A 27802-nucleotide genomic window follows, 5' to 3' on the forward strand; every position below is an offset into this window, starting at 1 on the left:
TGGCGAATGCAGCCATGTCAGTCTCTTGGACAGATGTTCGCATGGAGCCTGTTGTTTTTAACCGCGACGCGATTTGTATATGCCATCATGATTGATATGGTAGGAGGGTTAAATTAATGGGCCTGTGGTGCGTCGCATACGAACTACTTGATGCCCAGGTGAGGTCGCATGAGACGACTGCTGACCTGTCACACTCTTGGAAATATTACCCCATGGTGCCTGTTATTATCAAACGCGACGCAATTTCTATATACCATAATGATTGATATGGTAGGAGGGTTAAAGTAAACGGCCTGTGGTGCGTCGGATACATACTACTTCACTCCTAGGAGGGACCGCATGAGACGGAGGCAGCCTTGTCACTCTCTCGGAAAGATGTTCGCATTGAGTCTTATGTTATCAATTGCGACGCAATTTCTGTATTGCATGATGATTGCTAGGGTAGGAAATGGCCTGTGTTGCGTAGGATACATACAGCTTGAATCCCAGGAGAGGTACCATGAGGCGAATGCAGCCATGTCAGTCTCTTGGACATATGTTCGCATGGAGCCTGTTGTTTTTAACCGCGACGCGATTTCTATATTCCATCATGATTGCTATGGTAGGAGGGTTAAATTAATGGGCCTGTGGTGCGTCGCATACGAACTACTTGATGCCCAGGTGAGGTCGCATGAGACGACTGCAGACCTGTCAGACTCTTGGAAATATTACCCCATGGTGCCCGTTATTATCAATCGCGACGGAATTTCTATATTCCATAATGACTGATATGGTAGGAGGGTTATAGTTAACGGCTTGTGGTGCGTCGGATACATACTACTACACTCCTATAAGGGACCGCATGAGACGGCTGCAGCCTTGTCAGTCTCTCGGAAGGATGTCTGCTAGAGTCTCATGTTATCAATTGCGACGCAATTTCTGTATTGCATGATGATTGCTAGTGTAGGAAATGGCCTGTGTCGCGTAGGATACATACTGCTTGAATCCCACGTGAGGTACCATGAGGCGAATGCAGCCATGTCAGTCTCTCGCACAGATGTTCGCTTGGAGCCTGTTGCTTTTAACCGCGACGCGATTTCTATATTCCATCATGATTGATATGGTAGAGGGGTTAAATTAATGGGCCTGTGGTGCGTCGCATACGAACTACTTGATGCCCAGGTGAGGTCGCATGAGGTGACTGCGGACCTGTCACACTCTTGAAAATATTACAACTTGGTGCCTGTTATTATCAATCGCGACGCAATTTCTATATTCCATAATGACTGATATGGTAGGAGGATTATAGTAAACGGCTTGTGGTGCGTCGGATACATACTACTTCACTCCTATAAGGGACCGCATGTGGCGGCTGCAGCCTGTCACTCTATCGGAAAGATGTTCGCATTGAGTCTTATGTTATCAATTGCGAGCATTTTCTGAATTGCATGATGATTGCTAGGGTAGGAAATGGCCTGTGTTGCGTAGGATACATACTGCTTGAATCCCAGGAGAGGTACCATGAGGCGAATGCAGCCATGTCAGTCTCTCGCACAGATGTTCGCTTGGAGCCTGTTGTTTTTAACCGCGACGCGATTTCTATATTCCATCATGATTGATATGGTAGGAGGGTTAAATTAATGGGCCTGTGGTGCGTCGCATACGAACTACTTGATGCCCAGGTGAGGTCGCATGAGACGACTGCAGACCTGTCACACTCTTGTAAATATTACCCCATGGTGCCTGTTATTATCAATCGCGACGCAATTTCTATATTCCATAATGACTGATATGGTAGGAGGGTTATAGTAAACGGCTTGTGGTGCGTCGGATACATACTACTTCACTCCTATAAGGGACCGCATGAGATGGCTGCAGCCTTGTCACTCTCTCGGAAAGATGTTCGCATTGAGTCTTATGTTATCAATTGCGACGCAAATTCTGTATTGCATGATGATTGCTGGGGTAGGAAATGGCCTGTGTTGCGTAGGATACATACTGCTTGAATCCCAGGAGAGGTACCATGAGGCGAATGCAGCCATGTCAGTCTCTCGCACAGATGTTCGCTTGGAGCCTGTTGTTTTTAACCGCGACGCGATTTCTGTATTCCAACATGATTGACATGGTAGAGGGGTTAAATTAATGGGCCTGTGGTGCGTCGCATAAGAACTACTTGATGCCCAGGTGAGGTCGCATGAGGTGACTGCGGACCTGTCATACTCTTGAAAATATTACCCCTTGGAGCCTGTTATTATCAATCGCGACGCAATTTCTATATTCCATAATGACTGATATGGTAGGAGGGTTATAGTAAACGGCTTGTGGTGCGTCGGATACATACTACTTCACTCCTATAAGGGACCGCATGAGATGGCTGCAGCCTTGTCACTCTCTCGGAAAGATGTTCGCATTGAGTCTTATGTTATCAATTGCGACGCAATTTCTGTATTGCATGATAATTGCTAGGGTAGGAAATGGCCTGTGTTGCGTAGGATACATACTGCTTGAATCCCAGGAAAGGTACCATGTGGCGAATGCAGCCATGTCAGTCTCTTGGACAGATGTTCGCTTGGAGCCTGTTGCTTTTAACCGCGACGCGATTTCTATATTCCATCATGATTGATATGGTAGGAGGGATAAATTAATGGGCCTGTGGTGCGTCGCATACGAACTACTTGATGCCCAGGTGAGGTCGCATGTGACGACTGCAGACCTGTCAGACTCTTGTAAATATTACCCCATGGTGCCTGTTATTATCAATCGCGACGCAATTTCTATATTCCATAATGACTGATATGGTAGGAGGGTTATAGCAAAACGGCTTGTGGTGCGTCGGATACATACTACTTCACTCCTATAAGGGACCGCATGAGACGGCTGCAGCCTTGTCACTCTCTCGGAAAGATGTTCGCATTGAGTCTTATGTTATCAATTGCGACGCAATTTCTGTATTGCATGATGATTGCTGGGGTAGGAAATGGCCTGTGTTGCGTAGGATACATACTGCTTGAATCCCAGGAGAGGTACCATGAGGCGAATGCAGCCATGTCAGTCTCTCGCACAGATGTTCGCTTGGAGCCTGTTGTTTTTAACCGCGACGTGATTTCTGTATTCCAACATGATTGACATGGTAGAGGGGTTAAATTAATGGGCCTGTGGTGCGTCGCATACGAACTACTTGATGCCCAGGTGAGGTCGCATGAGGTGACTGCGGACCTGTCACACTCTTGAAAATATTACACCTTGGTGCCTGTTATTATCAATCGCGACGCAATTTCTATATTCCATAATGACTGATATGGTAGGAGGGTTATAGTAAACGGCTTGTGGTGCGTCGGATACATACTACTTCCTCCTATAAGGGACCGCATGACACGGCTGCAGCCTGTCACTCTATCGGAAAGATATTCGCATTGAGTCTTATGTTATCAATTGCGACGCAATTTCTGTATTTCATGATGGATGCTAGGGTAGGAAATGGCCTGTGCTGCGTAGGATTCATACTGCGTGAATCCCAGGAGAGGTACCATGAGGCGAATGCAGCCATGTCAGTCTCTCGCACAGATGTTCGCTTGGAGCCTGTTGTTTTTAACCGCGACGCGATATCTATATTCCATCATGATTGATATGGTAGGAGGGTTAAATTAATGGGCCTGTGGTGCGTCGCATACGAACTACTTGATGCCCAGGTGAGGTCGCATGAGACGACGGCAGACCTGTCAGACTCTTGGAAATATTACCCCATGGTGCCTGTTATTATCAATCGCGACGCAATTTCTATATTCCATAATGACTGATATGGTAGGAGGGTTATAGTAAACGGCTTGTGGTGCGTCGGATACATACTACATCACTCCTATAAGGGACCGCATGTGACGGCTGTAACCTGTCACTCTATCGGAAAGATGTTCGCATTGAGTCTTATGTTATCAATTGCGACGCAATTTCTGTATTGCATGATGATTGCTAGGGTAGGAAATTGCCTGTGTTGCGTAGGTTACATACTGCTTGAATCCCAGGAGAGGTACCATGAGGCGAATGCAGCCATGTCAGTCTCTCGCACAGATGTTCTCTTGGAGCCTGTTGTTTTTAACCACGACGCGATTTCTGTATTCCATCATGATTGATATGGTAGAGGGGTTAAATTAATGGGCCTGTTGTGCGTCGCATACGAACTACTTCATGCCCAGGTGAGGTCGCATGAGACGACTGCAGACCTGTCACACTCTTGAAAATATTACCCCTTGGTGCCTGTTATTATCAAACGCGACGCAATTTCTATATACCATAATGATTAATATGGTAGGAGGGTTAAAGTAAACGGCCAGTGGTGCGTCGGATACATACTACTTCACTCCTAGGAGGGACCGCATGAGACGGCTGCAGCCTTGTCACTCTCTCGGAAAGATGTTCGCATTGAGTCTTATGTTATCAATTGCGACGCAATTTCTGTATTGCATGATGATTACTAGGGTAGGAAATGGCCTGTGTTGCGTAGGATACATACTGCTTGAATCCCAGGAGAGGTACCATGTGGCGAATGCAGCCATGTCAGTCTCTTGGACAGATGATCGCATGGAGCCTGTTGTTTTTAACCGCGACGCGATTTCTATATTCCATCATGATTGATATGGTAGGAGGGTTAAATTAATGGGCCTGTGGTGCGTCGCATACGAACTACTTGATGCCCAGGTGAGGTCGCATGTGACGACTGCAGACTGTCACACTCTTGTAAATATTACCCCATGGTGCCTGTTATTATCAATCGCGACGCAATTTCTATATTCCATAATGAGTGATATGGTAGGAGGGTTATAGTAAACGGCTTGTGGTGCGTCGGATACATACTACTTCACTCCTATAAGGGACCGCATGAGACGGCTGCAGCCTTGTCACTCTCTCGGAAAGATGTTCGCATTGAGTCTTATGTTATCAATTGCGACGCAATTTCTGTATTGCATGATGATTGCTGGGGTAGGAAATGGCCTGTGTTGCGTAGGATACATACTGCTTGAATCCCAGGAGAGGTACCATGAGGCGAATGCAGCCATGTCAGTCTCTCGCACAGATGTTCGCTTGGAGCCTGTTGTTTTTAACCACGACGCGATTTCTGTATTCCATCATGATTGATATGGTAGAGGGGTAAAATTAATAGGCCTGTGGTGCGTCGCATACGAACTACTTGATGCCCAGGTGAGGTCGCATGAGACGACTGCAGACCTGTCACACTCTCGAAAATATTACCCCTTGGTGCCTGTTATTATCAAACGCGACGCAATTTCTATATACCATAATGATTAATATGGTAGGAGAGTTAAAGTAAACGGCTTGTGGTGCGTTGGGTACATACTACTTCACTCCTATAAGGGACCGCATGAGACGGCTGCAGCCTCTCACTCTATCGGAATGATGTTCGCATTGAGTCTTATGTTATCAATTGCGACGAAATTTCTGTATTGCATGATAATTGCTAGGGTAGGAAATGGCCTGTGTTGCGTAGGATACATACTGCTTGAATCCCAGGAAAGGTACCATGAGGCGAATGCAGCCATGTCAGTCTCTCGCACAGATGTTCGCTTGGAGCCTGTTGTTTTTAACCGCGACGCGATTTCTATATTCTATCATGATTGATATGGTAGGAGGGTTAATTTAATGGGCCTGTGGTGCGTCGCATACGAACTACTTGATGCCCAGGTGAGATCGCATGAGGTGACTGCAGACCTGTCACACTCTTGAAAATTTTACCCCTTGGTGCCTGTTATTATCAATCGCGACGCAATTTCTATATTCCATAATGACTGATATGGTAGGAGGGTTATAGTAAACGGCTTGTGGTGCGTCGGATACATACTACTTCACTCCTATAAGGGACCGCATGTGACGGCTGCAGCCTGTCACTCTATCGGAAAGATGTTCGCATTGAGTCTTATGTTATCAATTGCGACGCAATTTCTGTATTGCATGATGGATGCTAGGGTAGGAAATGGCCTGTGCTGCGTAGGATTCATACTGCTTGAATCCCAGGAGAGGTACCATGAGGCGAATGCAGCCATGTCAGTCTCTCGCACAGATGTTCGCTTGGAGCCTGTTGTTTTTAACCGCGACGCGATTTCTGTATTCCAACATGATTGACATGGTAGAGGGGTTAAATTAATGGGCCTGTGGTGCGTCACATACGAACTACTTGATGCCCAGGTGAGGTCGCATGAGGTGACTGCGGACCTGTCACACTCTTGAAAATATTATACCTTGGTGCCTGTTATTATCAATCGCGACGCAATTTCTATATTCCATAATGACTGATATGGTAGGAGGGTTATAGTAAACGGCTTGTGGTGCGTCGGGTACATACTACTTCACTCCTATAAGGGACCGCATGTGACGGCTGCAGCCTGTCACTCTATCGGAAAGATGTTCGCATTGAGTCTTATGTTATCAATTGCGACGCAATTTCTGTATTGCATGATGACTGCTGGGGTTGGAAATGGCCTGTGTTGCGTAGGATACATACTGCTTGAATCCCAGGAGAGGTACCATGAGGCGAATGCAGCCATGTCAGTCTCTCGCACAGATGTTCGCTTGGAGCCTGTTGTTTTTAACCGCGACGCGATTTCTGTATTCCAACATGATTGACATGGTAGAGGGGTTAAATTAATGGGCCTGTGGTGCGTCGCATACGAACTACTTGATGCCCAGGTGAGGTCGCATGAGGTGACTGCGGACCTGTCACACTCTTGAAAATATTATACCTTGGTGCCTGTTATTATCAATCGCGACGCAATTTCTATATTCCGTAATGACTGATATGGTAGGAGGGTTATAGTAAACGGCTTGTGGTGCGTCGGATACATACTACTTCACTCCTATAAGGGACCGCATGTGACGGCTGCAGCCTGTCACTCTATCGGAAAGATGTTCGCATTGAGTCTTATGTTATCAATTGCGACGCAATTTCTGAATTGCATGATGATTGCTAGGGTTGGAAATGGCCTGTGTTGCGTAGGATACATACTGCTTGAATCCCAGGAGAGGTACCATGAGGCGAATGCAGCCATGTCAGTCTCTCGCACAGATGTTCGCTTGGAGCCTGTTGTTTTTAACCGCGACGCGATTTCTATATTCTATCATGATTGATATGGTAGGAGGGTTAAATTAATGGGCCTGTGGTGCGTCGCATACGAACTACTTGATGCCCAGGTGAGATCGCATGAGGTGACTGCAGACCTGTCACACTCTTGAAAATTTTACCCCTTGGTGCCTGTTATTATCAATCGCGACGCAATTTCTATATTCCATAATGACTGATATGGTAGGAGGGTTATAGTAAACGGCTTGTGGTGCGTCGGATACATACTACTTCCTCCTATAAGGGACCGCATGAGACGGCTGCAGCCTGTCACTCTATCGGAAAGATATTCGCATTGAGTCTTATGTTATCAATTGCGACGCAATTTCTGTATTGCATGATGGATGCTAGGGTAGGAAATGGCCTGTGCTGCGTAGGATTCATACTGCTTGAATCCCAGGAGAGGTACCATGAGGCGAATGCAGCCATGTCAGTCTCTCGCACAGATGTTCGCTTGGAGCCTGTTGTTTTTAACCGCGACGCGATATCTATATTCCATCATGATTGATATGGTAGAGGGGTTAAATTAATGGGCCTGTGGTGCGTCGCATACGAACTACTTGATGCCCAGGTGAGGTCGCATGAGACGACGGCAGACCTGTCAGACTCTTGGAAATATTACCCCATGGTGCCTGTTATTATCAATCGCGACGCAATTTCTATATTCCATAATGACTGATATGGTAGGAGGGTTATAGTAAACGGCTTGTGGTGCGTCGGATACATACTACATCACTCCTATAAGGGACCGCATGTGACGGCTGTAACCTGTCACTCTATCGGAAAGATGTTCGCATTGAGTCTTATGTTATCAATTGCGACGCAATTACTGTATTGCATGATGATTGCTAGGGTAGGAAATGGCCTGTGTTGCGTAGGATACATACTGCTTGAATCCCAGGAGAGGTACCATGAGGCGAATGCAGCCATGTCAGTCTCTCGCACAGATGTTCGCTTGGAGCCTGTTGTTTTTAACCACGACGCGATTTCTGTATTCCATCATGATTGATATGGTAGAGGGGTTAAACTAATGGGCCTGTGGTGCGTCGCATACGAACTACTTGATGCCCAGGTGAGGTCGTATGAGACGACTGCAGACCTGTCACACTCTTGAAAATATTACCCCATGGTGCCTGTTATTATCAAACGCGACGCAATTTCTATATACCATAATGATTAATATGGTAGGAGGGTTAAAGTAAACGGCCTGTGGTGCGTCGGATACATACTACTTCACTCCTAGGAGGGACCGCATGAGACGGCTGCAGCCTTGTCACTCTCTCGGAAAGATGTTCGCATTGAGTCTTATGTTATCAATTGCGACGCAATTTCTGTATTGCATGATGATTACTAGAGTAGGAAATGGCCTGTGTTGCGTAGGATACATACTGCTTGAATCCCAGGAAAGGTACCATGTGGCGAATGCAGCCATGTCAGTCTCTTGGACAGATGATCGCATGGAGCCTGTTGTTTTTAACCGCGACGCGATTTCTATATTCCATCATGATTGATATGGTAGGAGGGTTAAATTAATGGGCCTGTGGTGCGTCCCATACGAACTACTTGATGCGCAGGTGAGGTCGCATGAGACGACTGCAGACCTGTCACACTCTTGAAAATATTACCCCTTGGTGCCTGTTATTATCAAACGCGACGCAATTTCTATATACCATAATGATTAATATGGTAGGAGGGTTAAAGTAAACGGCCTGTGGTGCGTCGGATACATACTACTTCACTCCTAGGAGGGACCGCATGAGATGGCTGCAGTCTTGTCACTCTCTCGGAAAGATATTCAAATTGAGTCTTATGCTATCAATTGCGACGCAATTTCTGTATTGCATGATGATTACTAGGGTAGGAAATGGCCTGTGTTGCGTAGGATACATACTGCTTGAATCCCAGGAAAGGTACCATGAGGCGAATGCAGCCATGTCAGTCTCACGCACAGATGTTCGCTTGGAGCCTGTTGTTTTTAACCGCGACGCGATTTCTGTATTCCAACTTGATTGATATGATAGAGGGGTTAAATTAATGGGCCTGTGGTGCGTCGCATACGAACTACTTGATGCCCAGGTGAGGTCGCATGAGGTGACTGCGGACCTGTCACACTCTTGAAAATATTACCCCATGGTGCCTGTTATTATCAATCGCGACGCAATTTCTATATTCCATAATGACTGATATGGTAGGAGGGTTATAGTAAACGGCTTGTGGTGCGTCGGATACATACTACTTCACTCCTATAAGGGACCGCATGAGACGGCTGGAGCCTGTCACTCTATCGGAAAGATGTTCGCATTGAGTCTTATGTTATCAATTGCGACGCAATTTCTGAATTGCATGATGATTGCTAGGGTTGGAAATGGCGTGTGTTGCGTAGGATACATACTGCTTGAATCCCAGGAGAGGTACCATGAGGCGAATGCAGCCATGTCAGTCTCTCGCACAGATGTTCGCTTGGAGCCTGTTGTTTTTAACCGCGATGCGATTTCTATATTCTATCATGATTGATATGGTAGGAGGGTTAAATTAATGGGCCTGTGGTGGGTCGCATACGAACTACTTGATGCCCACTTGAGGTCGCATGAGACGACTGCAGACCTGTCAGACTCTTGGAAATATTACCCCATGGTGCCTGTTATTATCAATCGCGACGCAATTTCTATATTCCATAATGACTGATATGGTAGGAGGGTTATAGTAAACGGCTTGTGGTGCGTCGGATACATACTACTTCACTCCTATAAGGGACCGCATGAGACGGCTGCAGCCTGTCACTCTATCGGAAAGATGTTCGCATTGAGTCTTATGTTATCAATTGCGACGCAATTTCTGAATTGCATGATGATTGCTAGGGTTGGAAATGGCCTGTGTTGCGTAGGATACATACTGCTTGAATCCCAGGAGAGGTACCATGAGGCGAATGCAGCCATGTCAGTCTCTTGGACAGATGTTCGCTTGGAGCCTGTTGTTTTTAACCGTGACGCGATTTCTCTATTCTATCATGATTGATATGGTAGGAGGGTTAAATTAATGGGCCTGTGGTGCGTCGCATACGAACTACTTGATGCCCAGGTGAGATCGCATGAGGTGACTGCAGACCTGTCACACTCTTGAAAATTTTACCCCTTGGTGCCTGTTATTATCAATCGCGACGCAATTTCTATATTCCATAATGACTGATATGGTAGGAGGGTTATAGTAAACGGCTTGTGGTGCGTCGGATACATACTACTTCCTCCTATAAGGGACCGCATGACACGGCTGCAGCCTGTCACTCTATCGGAAAGATATTCGCATTGAGTCTTATGTTATCAATTGCGACGCAATTTCTGTATTGCATGATGGATGCTAGGGTAGGAAATGGCCTGTGCTGCGTAGGATTCATACTGCGTGAATCCCAGGAGAGGTACCATGAGGCGAATGCAGCCATGTCAGTCTCTCGCACAGATGTTCGCTTGGAGCCTGTTGTTTTTAACCGCGACGCGATTTCTGTATTCCATCATGATTGATATGGTAGAGGGGTTAAATTAATGGGCCTGTTGTGCGTCGCATACGAACTACTTCATGCCCAGGTGAGGTCGCATGAGACGACTGCAGACCTGTCACACTCTTGAAAATATTACCCCTTGGTGCCTGTTATTATCAAACGCGACGCAATTTCTATATACCATAATGATTAATATGGTAGGAGGGTTATAGTAAACGGCCAGTGGTGCGTCGGATACATACTACTTCACTCCTAGGAGGGACCGCATGAGACGGCTGCAGCCTTGTCACTCTCTCGGAAAGATGTTCGCATTGAGTCTTATGTTATCAATTGCGACGCAATTTCTGTATTGCATGATGATTACTAGGGTAGGAAATGGCCTGTGTTGCGTAGGATACATACTGCTTGAATCCCAGGAGAGGTACCATGTGGCGAATGCAGCCATGTCAGTCTCTTGGACAGATGATCGCATGGAGCCTGTTGTTTTTAACCGCGACGCGATTTCTATATTCCATCATGATTGATATGGTAGGAGGGTTAAATTAATGGGCCTGTGGTGCGTCGCATACGAACTACTTGATGCCCAGGTGAGGTCGCATGTGACGACTGCAGACCTGTCACACTCTTGTAAATATTACCCCATGGTGCCTGTTATTATCAATCGCGACGCAATTTCTATATTCCATAATGACTGATATGGTAGGAGGGTTATAGTAAACGGCTTGTGGTGCGTCGGATACATACTACTTCACTCCTATAAGGGACCGCATGAGACGGCTGCAGCCTTGTCACTCTCTCGGAAAGATGTTCGCATTGAGTCTTATGTTATCAATTGCGACGCAATTTCTGTATTGCATGATGATTGCTGGGGTAGGAAATGGCCTGTGTTGCGTAGGATACATACTGCTTGAATTCCAGGAGAGGTACCATGAGGCGAATGCAGCCATGTCAGTCTCTCGCACAGATGTTCGCTTGGAGCCTGTTGTTTTTAACCACGACGCGACTTCTGTATTCCATCATGATTGATATGGTAGAGGGGTAAAATTAATGGGCCTGTGGTGCGTCGCATACGAACTACATGATGCCCAGGTGAGGTCGCATGAGACGACTGCAGACCTGTCACACTCTTGAAAATATTACCCCTTGGTGCCTGTTATTATCAAACGCGACGCAATTTCTATATTCCATAATGATTAATATGGTAGGAGAGTTAAAGTAAACGGCCTGTGGTGCGTCGGGTACATACTACTTCACTCCTATAAGGGACCGCATGAGACGGCTGCAGCCTGTCACTCTATCGGAATGATGTTCGCATTGAGTCTTATGTTATCAATTGCGACGCAGTTTCTGTATTGCGTGATAATTGCTAGGGTAGGAAATGGCCTGTGTTGCGTAGGATACATACTGCTTGAATCCCAGGAAAGGTACCATGAGGCGAATGCAGCCATGTCAGTCTCTCGCACAGATGTTCGCTTGGAGCCTGTTGTTTTTAACCGCGACGCGATTTCTATATTCTATCATGATTGATATGGTAGGAGGGTTAAATTAATGGGCCTGTGGTGCGTCGCATACGAACTACTTGATGCCCAGGTGAGATCGCATGAGGTGACTGCAGACCTGTCACACTCTTGAAAATTTTACCCCTTGGTGCCTGTTATTATCAATCGCGACGCAATTTCTATATTCCATAATGACTGATATGGTAGGAGGGTTATAGTAAACGGCTTGTGGTGCGTCGGATACATACTACTTCAGTCCTATAAGGGACCGCATGTGACGGCTGCAGCCTGTCACTCTATCGGAAAGATGTTCGCATTGAGTCTTATGTTATCAATTGCGACGCAATTTCTGTATTGCATGATGGATGCTAGGGTAGGAAATGGCCTGTGCTGCGTAGGATTCATACTGCTTGAATCCCATGAGAGGTACCATGAGGCGAATGCAGCCATGTCAGTCTCTCGCACAGATGTTCGCTTGGAGCCTGTTGTTTTTAACCGCGACGCGATTTCTGTATTCCAACATGATTGACATGGTAGAGGGGTTAAATTAATGGGCCTGTGGTGCGTCGCATACGAACTACTTGATGCCCAGGTGAGGTCGCATGAGGTGACTGCGGACCTGTCACACTCTTGAAAATATTATACCTTGGTGCCTGTTATTATCAATCGCGACGCAATTTCTATATTCCATAATGACTGATATGGTAGGAGGGTTATAGTAAACGGCTTGTGGTGCGTCGGGTACATACTACTTCACTCCTATAAGGGACCGCATGTGACGGCTGCAGCCTGTCACTCTATCGGAAAGATGTTCGCATTGAGTCTTATGTTATCAATTGCGACGCAATTTCTGTATTGCATGATGACTGCTGGGGTTGGAAATGGCCTGTGTTGCGTAGGATACATACTGCTTGAATCCCAGGAGAGGTACCATGAGGCGAATGCAGCCATGTCAGTCTCTCGCACAGATGTTCGCTTGGAGCCTGTTGTTTTTAACCGCGACGCGATTTCTGTATTCCAACATGATTGACATGGTAGAGGGGTTAAATTAATGGGCCTGTGGTGCGTCGCATACGAACTACTTGATGCCCAGGTGAGGTCGCATGAGGTGACTGCGGACCTGTCACACTCTTGAAAATATTATACCTTGGTGCCTGTTATTATCAATCGCGACGCAATTTCTATATTCCATAATGACTGATATGGTAGGAGGGTTATAGTAAACGGCTTGTGGTGCGTCGGATACATACTACTTCACTCCTATAAAAGACCGCATGTGACGGCTGCAGCCTGTCACTCTATCGGAAAGATGTTCGCATTGAGTCTTATGTTATCAATTGCGACGCAATTTCTGAATTGCATGATGATTGCAGGGTTGGAAATGGCCTGTGTTGCGTAGGATACATACTGCTTGAATCCCAGGAGAGGTACCATGAGGCGAATGCAGCCATGTCAGTCTCTCGCACAGATGTTCGCTTGGAGCCTGTTGTTTTTAACCGCGACGCGATTTCTATATTCTATCATGATTGATATGGTAGGAGGGTTAAATTAATGGGCCTGTGGTGCGTCGCATACGAACTACCGGATGCCCAGGTGAGATCGCATGAGGTGACTGCAGACCTGTCACACTCTTGAAAAGTTTACCCCTTGGTGCCTGTTATTATCAATCGCGACGCAATTTCTATATTCCTTAATGACTGATATGGTAGGAGGGTTATAGTAAACGGCTTGTGGTGCGTCGGATACATACTACTTCCTCCTATAAGGGACCGCATGAGACGGCTGCAGCCTGTCACTCTATCGGAAAGATATTCGCATTGAGTCTTATGTTATCAATTGCGACGCAATTTCTGTATTGCATGATGGATGCTAGGGTAGGAAATGGCTTGTGCTGCGTAGGATTCATACTGCTTGAATCCCAGGAGAGGTACCATGAGGCGAATGCAGCCATGTCAGTCTCTCGCACAGATGTTCGCTTGGAGCCTGTTGTTTTTAACCGCGACGCGATATCTATATTCCATCATGATTGATATGGTAGAGGGGTTAAATTAATGGGCCTGTGGTGCGTCGCGTACGAACTACTTGATGCCCAGGTGAGGTCGCATGAGACGACGGCAGACCTGTCAGACTCTTGGAAATATTACCCCATGGTGCCTGTTATTATCAATCGCGACGCAATTTCTATATTCCATAATGACTGATATGGTAGGAGGGTTATAGTAAACGGCTTGTGGTGCGTCGGATACATACTACTTCCTCCTATAAGGGACCGCATGAGACGGCTGCAGCCTGTCACTCTATCGGAAAGATATTCGCATTGAGTCTTATGTTATCAATTGCGACGCAATTTCTGTATTGCATGATGGATGCTAGGGTAGGAAATGGCCTGTGCTGCGTAGGATTCATACTGCTTGAATCCCAGGAGAGGTACCATGAGGCGAATGCAGCCATGTCAGTCTCTCGCACAGATGTTCGCTTGGAGCCTGTTGTTTTTAACCGCGACGCGATATCTATATTCCATCATGATTGATATGGTAGAGGGGTTAAATTAATGGGCCTGTGGTGCGTCGCATACGAACTACTTGATGCCCAGGTGAGGTCGCATGAGACGACGGCAGACCTGTCAGACTCTTGGAAATATTACCCCATGGTGCCTGTTATTATCAATCGCGACGCAATTTCTATATTCCATAATGACTGATATGGTAGGAGGGTTATAGTAAACGGCTTGTGGTGCGTCGGATACATACTACATCACTCCTATAAGGGACCGCATGTGACGGCTGTAACCTGTCACTCTATCGGAAAGATGTTCGCATTGAGTCTTATGTTATCAATTGCGACGCAATTACTGTATTGCATGATGATTGCTAGGGTAGGAAATGGCCTGTGTTGCGTAGGATACATACTGCTTGAATCCCAGGAGAGGTACCATGAGGCGAATGCAGCCATGTCAGTCTCTCGCACAGATGTTCGCTTGGAGCCTGTTGTTTTTAACCACGACGCGATTTCTGTATTCCATCATGATTGATATGGTAGAGGGGTTAAACTAATGGGCCTGTGGTGCGTCGCATACGAACTACTTGATGCCCAGGTGAGGTCGTATGAGACGACTGCAGACCTGTCACACTCTTGAAAATATTACCCCATGGTGCCTGTTATTATCAAACGCGACGCAATTTCTATATACCATAATGATTAATATGGTAGGAGGGTTAAAGTAAACGGCCTGTGGTGCGTCGGATACATACTACTTCACTCCTAGGAGGGACCGCATGAGACGGCTGCAGCCTTGTCACTCTCTCGGAAAGATGTTCGCATTGAGTCTTATGTTATCAATTGCGACGCAATTTCTGTATTGCATGATGATTACTAGAGTAGGAAATGGCCTGTGTTGCGTAGGATACATACTGCTTGAATCCCAGGAAAGGTACCATGTGGCGAATGCAGCCATGTCAGTCTCTTGGACAGATGATCGCATGGAGCCTGTTGTTTTTAACCGCGACGCGATTTCTATATTCCATCATGATTGATATGGTAGGAGGGTTAAATTAATGGGCCTGTGGTGCGTCCCATACGAACTACTTGATGCGCAGGTGAGGTCGCATGAGACGACTGCAGACCTGTCACACTCTTGAAAATATTACCCCTTGGTGCCTGTTATTATCAAACGCGACGCAATTTCTATATACCATAATGATTAATATGGTAGGAGGGTTAAAGTAAACGGCCTGTGGTGCGTCGGATACATACTACTTCACTCCTAGGAGGGACCGCATGAGATGGCTGCAGTCTTGTCACTCTCTCGGAAAGATATTCAAATTGAGTCTTATGCTATCAATTGCGACGCAATTTCTGTATTGCATGATGATTACTAGGGTAGGAAATGGCCTGTGTTGCGTAGGATACATACTGCTTGAATCCCAGGAAAGGTACCATGAGGCGAATGCAGCCATGTCAGTCTCACGCACAGATGTTCGCTTGGAGCCTGTTGTTTTTAACCGCGACGCGATTTCTGTATTCCAACTTGATTGATATGATAGAGGGGTTAAATTAATGGGCCTGTGGTGCGTCGCATACGAACTACTTGATGCCCAGGTGAGGTCGCATGAGGTGACTGCGGACCTGTCACACTCTTGAAAATATTACCCCATGGTGCCTGTTATTATCAATCGCGACGCAATTTCTATATTCCATAATGACTGATATGGTAGGAGGGTTATAGTAAACGGCTTGTGGTGCGTCGGATACATACTACTTCACTCCTATAAGGGACCGCATGAGACGGCTGCAGCCTGTCACTCTATCGGAAAGATGTTCGCATTGAGTCTTATGTTATCAATTGCGACGCAATTTCTGAATTGCATGATGATTGCTAGGGTTGGAAATGGCGTGTGTTGCGTAGGATACATACTGCTTGAATCCCAGGAGAGGTACCATGAGGCGAATGCAGCCATGTCAGTCTCTCGCACAGATGTTCGCTTGGAGCCTGTTGTTTTTAACCGCGATGCGATTTCTATATTCTATCATGATTGATATGGTAGGAGGGTTAAATTAATGGGCCTGTGGTGGGTCGCATACGAACTACTTGATGCCCACTTGAGGTCGCATGAGACGACTGCAGACCTGTCAGACTCTTGGAAATATTACCCCATGGTGCCTGTTATTATCAATCGCGACGCAATTTCTATATTCCATAATGACTGATATGGTAGGAGGGTTATAGTAAACGGCTTGTGGTGCGTCGGATACATACTACTTCACTCCTATAAGGGACCGCATGAGACGGCTGCAGCCTGTCACTCTATCGGAAAGATGTTCGCATTGAGTCTTATGTTATCAATTGCGACGCAATTTCTGAATTGCATGATGATTGCTAGGGTTGGAAATGGCCTGTGTTGCGTAGGATACATACTGCTTGAATCCCAGGAGAGGTACCATGAGGCGAATGCAGCCATGTCAGTCTCTTGGACAGATGTTCGCTTGGAGCCTGTTGTTTTTAACCGTGACGCGATTTCTCTATTCTATCATGATTGATATGGTAGGAGGGTTAAATTAATGGGCCTGTGGTGCGTCGCATACGAACTACTTGATGCCCAGGTGAGATCGCATGAGGTGACTGCAGACCTGTCACACTCTTGAAAATTTTACCCCTTGGTGCCTGTTATTATCAATCGCGACGCAATTTCTATATTCCATAATGACTGATATGGTAGGAGGGTTATAGTAAACGGCTTGTGGTGCGTCGGATACATACTACTTCCTCCTATAAGGGACCGCATGACACGGCTGCAGCCTGTCAATCTATCGGAAAGATATTCGCATTGAGTCTTATGTTATCAATTGCGACGCAATTTCTGTATTGCATGATGGATGCTAGGGTAGGAAATGGCCTGTGCTGCGTAGGATTCATACTGCGTGAATCCCAGGAGAGGTACCATGAGGCGAATGCAGCCATGTCAGTCTCTCGCACAGATGTTCGCTTGGAGCCTGTTGTTTTTAACCGCGACGCGATTTCTGTATTCCATCATGATTGATATGGTAGAGGGGTTAAATTAATGGGCCTGTTGTGCGTCGCATACGAACTACTTCATGCCCAGGTGAGGTCGCATGAGACGACTGCAGACCTGTCACACTCTTGAAAATATTACCCCTTGGTGCCTGTTATTATCAAACGCGACGCAATTTCTATATACCATAATGATTAATATGGTAGGAGGGTTATAGTAAACGGCCAGTGGTGCGTCGGATACATACTACTTCACTCCTAGGAGGGACCGCATGAGACGGCTGCAGCCTTGTCACTCTCTCGGAAAGATGTTCGCATTGAGTCTTATGTTATCAATTGCGACGCAATTTCTGTATTGCATGATGATTACTAGGGTAGGAAATGGCCTGTGTTGCGTAGGATACATACTGCTTGAATCCCAGGAGAGGTACCATGTGGCGAATGCAGCCATGTCAGTCTCTTAGACAGATGATCGCATGGAGCCTGTTGTTTTTAACCGCGACGCGATTTCTATATTCCATCATGATTGATATGGTAGGAGGGTTAAATTAATGGGCCTGTGGTGCGTCGCATACGAACTACTTGATGCCCAGGTGAGGTCGCATGTGACGACTGCAGACCTGTCACACTCTTGTAAATATTACCCCATGGTGCCTGTTATTATCAATCGCGACGCAATTTCTATATTCCATAATGACTGATATGGTAGGAGGGTTATAGTAAACGGCTTGTGGTGCGTCGGATACATACTACTTCACTCCTATAAGGGACCGCATGAGACGGCTGCAGCCTTGTCACTCTCTCGGAAAGATGTTCGCATTGAGTCTTATGTTATCAATTGCGACGCAATTTCTGTATTGCATGATGATTGCTGGGGTAGGAAATGGCCTGTGTTGCGTAGGATACATACTGCTTGAATTCCAGGAGAGGTACCATGAGGCGAATGCAGCCATGTCAGTCTCTCGCACAGATGTTCGCTTGGAGCCTGTTGTTTTTAACCACGACGCGACTTCTGTATTCCATCATGATTGATATGGTAGAGGGGTAAAATTAATGGGCCTGTGGTGCGTCGCATACGAACTACATGATGCCCAGGTGAGGTCGCATGAGACGACTGCAGACCTGTCACACTCTTGAAAATATTACCCCTTGGTGCCTGTTATTATCAAACGCGACGCAATTTCTATATACCATAATGATTAATATGGTAGGAGAGTTAAAGTAAACGGCCTGTGGTGCGTCGGGTACATACTACTTCACTCCTATAAGGGACCGCATGAGACGGCTGCAGCCTGTCACTCTATCGGAATGATGTTCGCATTGAGTCTTACTTTATCAATTGCGACGCAATTTCTGTATTGCGTGATAATTGCTAGGGTAGGAAATGGCCTGTGTTGCGTAGGATACATACTGCTTGAATCCCAGGAAAGGTACCATGAGGCGAATGCAGCCATGTCAGTCTCTCGCACAGATGTTCGCTTGGAGCCTGTTGTTTTTAACCGCGACGCGATTTCTATATTCTATCATGATTGATATGGTAGGAGGGTTAAATTAATGGGCCTGTGGTGCGTCGCATACGAACTACTTGATGCCCAGGTGAGATCGCATGAGGTGACTGCAGACCTGTCACACTCTTGAAAATTTTACCCCTTGGTGCCTGTTATTATCAATCGCGACGCAATTTCTATATTCCATAATGACTGATATGGTAGGAGGGTTATAGTAAACGGCTTGTGGTGCGTCGGATACATACTACTTCAGTCCTATAAGGGACCGCATGTGACGGCTGCAGCCTGTCACTCTATCGGAAAGATGTTCGCATTGAGTCTTATGTTATCAATTGCGACGCAATTTCTGTATTGCATGATGGATGCTAGGGTAGGAAATGGCCTGTGCTGCGTAGGATTCATACTGCTTGAATCCCAGGAGAGGTACCATGAGGCGAATGCAGCCATGTCAGTCTCTCGCACAGATGTTCGCTTGGAGCCTGTTGTTTTTAACCGCGACGCGATTTCTGTATTCCAACATGGTTGACATGGTAGAGGGGTTAAATTAATGGGCCTGTGGTGCGTCGCATACGAACTACTTGATGCCCAGGTGAGGTCGCATGAGGTGACTGCGGACCTGTCACACTCTTGAAAATATTATACCTTGGTGCCTGTTATTATCAATCGCGACGCAATTTCTATATTCCATAATGACTGATATGGTAGGAGGGTTATAGTAAACGGCTTGTGGTGCGTCGGGTACATACTACTTCACTCCTATAAGGGACCGCATGTGACGGCTGCAGCCTGTCACTCTATCGGAAAGATGTTCGCATTGAGTCTTATGTTATCAATTGCGACGCAATTTCTGTATTGCATGATGACTGCTGGGGTTGGAAATGGCCTGTGTTGCGTAGGATACATACTGCTTGAATCCCAGGAGAGGTACCATGAGGCGAATGCAGCCATGTCAGTCTCTCGCACAGATGTTCGCTTGGAGCCTGTTGTTTTTAACCGCGACGCGATTTCTGTATTCCAACATGATTGACATGGTAGAGGGGTTAAATTAATGGGCCTGTGGTGCGTCGCATACGAACTACTTGATGCCCAGGTGAGGTCGCATGAGGTGACTGCGGACCTGTCACACTCTTGAAAATATTATACCTTGGTGCCTGTTATTATCAATCGCGACGCAATTTCTATATTCCATAATGACTGATATGGTAGGAGGGTTATAGTAAACGGCTTGTGGTGCGTCGGATACATACTACTTCACTCCTATAAGGGACCGCATGAGACGGCTGCAGCCTGTCACTCTATCGGAAAGATGTTCGCATTGAGTCTTATGTTATCAATTGCGACGCAATTTCTGAATTGCATGATGATTGCTAGGGTTGGAAATGGCCTGTGTTGCGTAGGATACATACTGCTTGAATCCCAGGAGAGGTACCATGAGGCGAATGCAGCCATGTCAGTCTCTTGGACAGATGTTCGCTTGGAGCCTGTTGTTTTTAACCGTGACGCGATTTCTCTATTCTATCATGATTGATATGGTAGGAGGGTTAAATTAATGGGCCTGTGGTGCGTCGCATACGAACTACTTGATGCCCAGGTGAGATCGCATGAGGTGACTGCAGACCTGTCACACTCTTGAAAATTTTACCCCTTGGTGCCTGTTATTATCAATCGCGACGCAATTTCTATATTCCATAATGACTGATATGGTAGGAGGGTTATAGTAAACGGCTTGTGGTGCGTCGGATACATACTACTTCCTCCTATAAGGGACCGCATGACACGGCTGCAGCCTGTCAATCTATCGGAAAGATATTCGCATTGAGTCTTATGTTATCAATTGCGACGCAATTTCTGTATTGCATGATGGATGCTAGGGTAGGAAATGGCCTGTGCTGCGTAGGATTCATACTGCGTGAATCCCAGGAGAGGTACCATGAGGCGAATGCAGCCATGTCAGTCTCTCGCACAGATGTTCGCTTGGAGCCTGTTGTTTTTAACCGCGACGCGATTTCTGTATTCCATCATGATTGATATGGTAGAGGGGTTAAATTAATGGGCCTGTTGTGCGTCGCATACGAACTACTTCATGCCCAGGTGAGGTCGCATGAGACGACTGCAGACCTGTCACACTCTTGAAAATATTACCCCTTGGTGCCTGTTATTATCAAACGCGACGCAATTTCTATATACCATAATGATTAATATGGTAGGAGGGTTATAGTAAACGGCCAGTGGTGCGTCGGATACATACTACTTCACTCCTAGGAGGGACCGCATGAGACGGCTGCAGCCTTGTCACTCTCTCGGAAAGATGTTCGCATTGAGTCTTATGTTATCAATTGCGACGCAATTTCTGTATTGCATGATGATTACTAGGGTAGGAAATGGCCTGTGTTGCGTAGGATACATACTGCTTGAATCCCAGGAGAGGTACCATGTGGCGAATGCAGCCATGTCAGTCTCTTAGACAGATGATCGCATGGAGCCTGTTGTTTTTAACCGCGACGCGATTTCTATATTCCATCATGATTGATATGGTAGGAGGGTTAAATTAATGGGCCTGTGGTGCGTCGCATACGAACTACTTGATGCCCAGGTGAGGTCGCATGTGACGACTGCAGACCTGTCACACTCTTGTAAATATTACCCCATGGTGCCTGTTATTATCAATCGCGACGCAATTTCTATATTCCATAATGACTGATATGGTAGGAGGGTTATAGTAAACGGCTTGTGGTGCGTCGGATACATACTACTTCACTCCTATAAGGGACCGCATGAGACGGCTGCAGCCTTGTCACTCTCTCGGAAAGATGTTCGCATTGAGTCTTATGTTATCAATTGCGACGCAATTTCTGTATTGCATGATGATTGCTGGGGTAGGAAATGGCCTGTGTTGCGTAGGATACATACTGCTTGAATTCCAGGAGAGGTACCATGAGGCGAATGCAGCCATGTCAGTCTCTCGCACAGATGTTCGCTTGGAGCCTGTTGTTTTTAACCACGACGCGACTTCTGTATTCCATCATGATTGATATGGTAGAGGGGTAAAATTAATGGGCCTGTGGTGCGTCGCATACGAACTACATGATGCCCAGGTGAGGTCGCATGAGACGACTGCAGACCTGTCACACTCTTGAAAATATTACCCCTTGGTGCCTGTTATTATCAAACGCGACGCAATTTCTATATACCATAATGATTAATATGGTAGGAGAGTTAAAGTAAACGGCCTGTGGTGCGTCGGGTACATACTACTTCACTCCTATAAGGGACCGCATGAGACGGCTGCAGCCTGTCACTCTATCGGAATGATGTTCGCATTGAGTCTTACTTTATCAATTGCGACGCAATTTCTGTATTGCGTGATAATTGCTAGGGTAGGAAATGGCCTGTGTTGCGTAGGATACATACTGCTTGAATCCCAGGAAAGGTACCATGAGGCGAATGCAGCCATGTCAGTCTCTCGCACAGATGTTCGCTTGGAGCCTGTTGTTTTTAACCACGACGCGATTTCTGTATTCTATCATGATTGATATGGTAGGAGGGTTAAATTAATGGGCCTGTGGTGCGTCGCATACGAACTACTTGATGCCCAGGTGAGATCGCATGAGGTGACTGCAGACCTGTCACACTCTTGTAAATATTACCCCATGGTGCCTGTTATTATCAATCGCGACGCAATTTCTATATACCATAATGACTGATATGGTAGGAGGGTTATAGTAAACGGCCTGTGGTGCGTCGGATACGTACTACTTCACTCCTAGGAGGGACCGCATGAGACGGCTGCAGCCTTGTCACTCTCTCGGAAAGATGTTCGCATTGAGTCTTATGTTATCAATTGCGACGCAATTTCTGTATTGCATGATGATTACTAGGGTAGGAAATGGCCTGTGTTGCGTAGGATACATACTGCTTGAATCCCAGGAAAGGTACCATGTGGCGAATGCAGCCATGTCAGTCTCTTGGACAGATGATCGCATGGAGCCTGTTGTTTTTAACCGCGACGCGATTTGTATATGCCATCATGATTGATATGGTAGGAGGGTTAAATTAATGGGCCTGTGGTGCGTCCCATACGAACTACTTGATGCCCAGGTGAGGTCGCATGTGACGACTGCAGACCTGTCACACTCTTGTAAATATTACCCCATGGTGCCTGTTATTATCAATCGCGACGCAATTTCTATATTCCATAATGACTGATATGGTAGGAGGGTTATAGTAAACGGCTTGTGGTGCGTCGGATACATACTACTTCACTCCTATAAGGGACCGCATGAGACGGCTGCAGCCTTGTCACTCTCTCGGAAAGATGTTCGCATTGAGTCTTATGTTATCAATTGCGACGCAATTTCTGTATTGCATGATGATTGCTGGGGTTGGAAATGGCCTGTGTTGCGTAGGATACATACTGCTTGAATCCCAGGAGAGGTACCATGAGGCGAATGCAGCCATGTCAGTCTCTCGCACAGATGTTCGCTTGGAGCCTGTTGTTTTTAACCGCGACGCGATTTCTGTATTCCAACATGATTGATATGGTAGAGGGGTTAAGTTAATGGGCCTGTGGTGCGTCGCATACGAACTACTTGATGCCCAGGTGAGGTCGCATGAGGTGACTGCGGACCTGTCACACTCTTGAAAATATTACTCCTTGGTGCCTGTTATTATCAATCGCGACGCAATTTCTATATTCCATAATGACTGATATGGTAGGAGGGTTATAGTAAACGGCTTGTGGTGCGTCGGATACATACTACTTCACTCCTATAAGGGACCGCATGTGACGGCTGCAGCCTGTCACTCTATCGGAAAGATGTTCGCATTGAGTCTTATGTTATCAATTGCGAGCAATATCTGAATTGCATGATGATTGCTAGGGTAGGAAATGGCCTGTGTTGCGTAGGATACATACTGCTTGAATCCCAGGAGAGGTACCATGAGGCGAATGCAGCCATGTCAGTCTCTCGCACAGATGTTCGCTTGGAGCCTGTTGTTTTTAACCGCGATGCGATTTCTATATTCTATCATGATTGATATGGTAGGAGGGTTAAATTATTGGGCGTGTGGTGGGTCGCATACGAACTACTTGATGCCCACTTGAGGTCGCATGAGACGACTGCATACCTGTCAGACTCTTGGAAATATTACCCCATGGTGCCTGTTATTATCAATCGCGACGCAATTTCTATATTCCATAATGACTGATATGGTAGGAGGGTTATAGTAAAAATCATGTGGAGCGTCGGATACATACTACTTCACTCCTATAAGGGACCGCATGAGACGGCTGCAGCCTGTCACTCTATCGGAAAGATGTTCGCATTGAGTCTTATGTTATCAATTGCGACGCAATTTCTGTATTGCATGATGATTGCTAGGGTAGGAAATGGCCTGTGTTGCGTAGGATACATACTGCTTGAATCCCAGGAGAGGTACCATGAGGCGAATGCAGCCATGTCAGTCTCTCGCACAGATGTTCGCTTGGAGCCTGTTGTTTTTAACCGCGACGCGATTTCTGTATTCCATCATGATTCATATGGTAGAGGGGTTAAATTAATGGGCCTGTGGTGCGTCGCATACGAACTACTTGATGCCCAGGTGAGATCGCATGAGGTGACTGCAGACCTGTCACACTCTTGAAAATTTTACCCCTGGGTGCCTGTTATTATCAATCGCGACGCAATTTCTATATTCCATAATGACTGATATGGTAGGAGGGTTATAGTAAACGGCTTGTGGTGCGTCGGATACATACTACTTCCTCCTATAAGGGACCGCATGAGACGGCTGCAGCCTGTCACTCTATCGGAAAGATATTCGCATTGAGTCTTATGTTATCAATTGCGACGCAATTTCTGTATTGCATGATGGATTCTAGGGTAGGAAATGGCCTGTGCTGCGTAGGATTCATACCGCTTTAATCCCAGGAGAGGTACCATAAGGCGAATGCAGCCATGTCAGTCTCTCGCACAGATGTTCGCTTGGAGCCTGTTGTTTTTAATCGCGACGCGATAGCTATATTCCATCATGATTGATATGGTAGGAGGGTTAAATTAATAGGCCTGTGGTGCGTCGCATACGAACTACTTGATCCCCAGGTGAGGTCGCATGAGACTACTGCAGACCTGTCAGACTCTTGGAAATATTACCCCATGGTGCCTGTTATTATCAATCGCGACGCAATTTCTATATTCCATAATGACTGATATGGTAGGAGGGTTATAGTAAACGGCTTGTGGTGCGTCGGATACATACTACATCACTCCTATAAGGGACCGCATGAGACGGCTGCAGCCTGTCACTCTATCGGAAAGATGTTCGCATTGAGTCTTATCAATTGCAACGCAATTTCTGTATTGCATGATGATTGCTAGGGTAGGAAATGGCCTGTGTTGCGTAGGATACATACTGCTTGAATCCCAGGAGAGGTACCATGAGGCGAATGCGGCCATGTCAGTCTCTTGGACAGATGTTCGCATGGAGCCTGTTGTTTTTAACCGCGACGCGATTTCTATATTCCATCATGATTGATATGGTAGGAGGGTTAAATTAATGGGCCTGTGGTGCGTCGCATACGAACTACTTGATGCCCAGGTGAGATCGCATGAGGTGACTGCAGACCTGTCACACTCTTGAAAATTTTATCCCTTGGTGCCTGTTATTATCAATCGCGACGCAATTTCTATATTCCATAATGACTGATATGGTAGGAGGGTTATAGTAAACGGCTTGTGGTGCGTCGGATACATACTACTTCCTCCTATAAGGGACCGCATGAGACGGCTGCAGCCTGTCACTCTATCGGAAAGATATTCGCATTGAGTCTTATGTTATCAATTGCGACGCAATTTCTGTATTGCATGATGGATGCTAGGGTAGGCAATGGCCTGTGCTGCGTAGGATTCATACTGCTTGAATCCCAGGAGAGGTACCATGAGGCGAATGCAGCCATGTCAGTCTCTCGCACAGATGTTCGCTTGGAGCCTGTTGTTTTTAATCGCGACGCGATAGCTATATGCCATCATGATTGATATGGTAGGAGGGTTAAATTAATGGGCCTGTGGTGCGTCGCATACGAACTATGTGATGCCCAGGTGAGGTCGCATGTGACGACTGCAGGCATGTCAGACTCTCGGAATTATTACCCCATGGTGCCTCTTGTTATCAATCGCGACGCAATTTCTATATTCTATTACGATCGATATGGTAGGGGGTTAAAGTAAACGGTCTGTGGTGCGTCGGATACATACTACTTCACTCCTAGGAGGGACCGCATGAGACGGCTGCAGCCGTGTCAGTCTCTCGGAACGATGTCCGCATTGAGTCTTATGTTATCAATTGCGACGCAATTTCTGTATTGCGTGATGATTGCTAGGGTAGGAAATGGCTTGTGTTGCGTAGGATACATACTGCTTGAATCCCAGGAGAGGTACCATGAGGCGAATGCAGCCATGTCAGTCTCTTGGACAGATTTTCGCATGGAACCTGTTGTTATTAACCGCGACGGGATTTCTGTATTCCATCATGATTGATATGGTAGGAGGGTTAAATTAATGGGCCTGTGGTGCGTCGCATACGAACTATCTGATGACCAGGTGAGGTCGCATGTGACGACTGCAGACATGTCAGACTCTCGGAATTATTACCCCATGGTGCCTCTTGTTATCAATCGCGACGCAATTTCTATATTCTATTACGATCGATATGGTAGGGGGTTAAAGTAAACGGTCTGTGGTGCGTCGGATACATACTACTTCACTCCTAGGAGGGACCGCATGAGACGGCTGCAGCCGTGTCAGTCTCTCGGAACGATGTCCGCATTGAGTCTTATGTTATCAATTGCGACGCAATTTCTGTACTGCGTGATGATTGCTAGGGTAGGAAATGGCTTGTGTTGCGTAGGATACATACTGCTTGAATCCCAGGAGAGGTACCATGAGGCGAATGCAGCCATGTCAGTCTCTTGGACAGATTTTCGCATGGAACCTGTTGTTATTAACCGCGACGGGATTTCTGTATTCCATCATGATTGATATGGTAGGAGGGTTAAATTAATGGGCCTGTGGTGCGTCGCATACGAACTATCTGATGCCCAGGTGAGGTCGCATGTGACGACTGCAGACATGTCAGACTCTCGGAATTATTACCCCATGGTGCCTCTTGTTATCAATCGCGACGCAATTTCTATATTCTATTACGATCGATATGGTAGGGGGTTAAAGTAAACGGTCTGTGGTGCGTCGGATACATACTACTTCACTCCTAGGAGGGAGCGCATAAGACGGATGCAGCCGTGTCAATCTCTCGGAAAGATGTCCGCATTGAGTCTTATGTTATCAATTGCGACTCAATTTATATATTGCATGATGATTGCTAGGGTAGGAAATGGCGTGTGTTGCGTAGGATACATACTGCTTGAATCCCAGGAGAGGTACCACGAGGGGAATGCAGCCATGTCAGTCTCTCAGACAGATGTTCGCATGGAGCCTGTTGTTATTAACCGCGACGCAATTTCTATATTCCATCATGATTGATATGGTAGGAGAGTTAATTTAATGGGCCTGTGTTGCGTCTGATACGTACTACTTGATGTCCAGGTGAGGTTGCATGAGACGACTGCTGACGTGTCAGACTCTTGGAAATATTACCCCATGGTGCCTGTTGTTATCAATCACAACGCAATTC

This window comes from Schistocerca nitens, chromosome 4 (genome assembly GCF_023898315.1).
Source record: "Schistocerca nitens isolate TAMUIC-IGC-003100 chromosome 4, iqSchNite1.1, whole genome shotgun sequence".
In the NCBI taxonomy this organism is placed as follows: Eukaryota; Metazoa; Arthropoda; class Insecta; order Orthoptera; family Acrididae; genus Schistocerca; species Schistocerca nitens.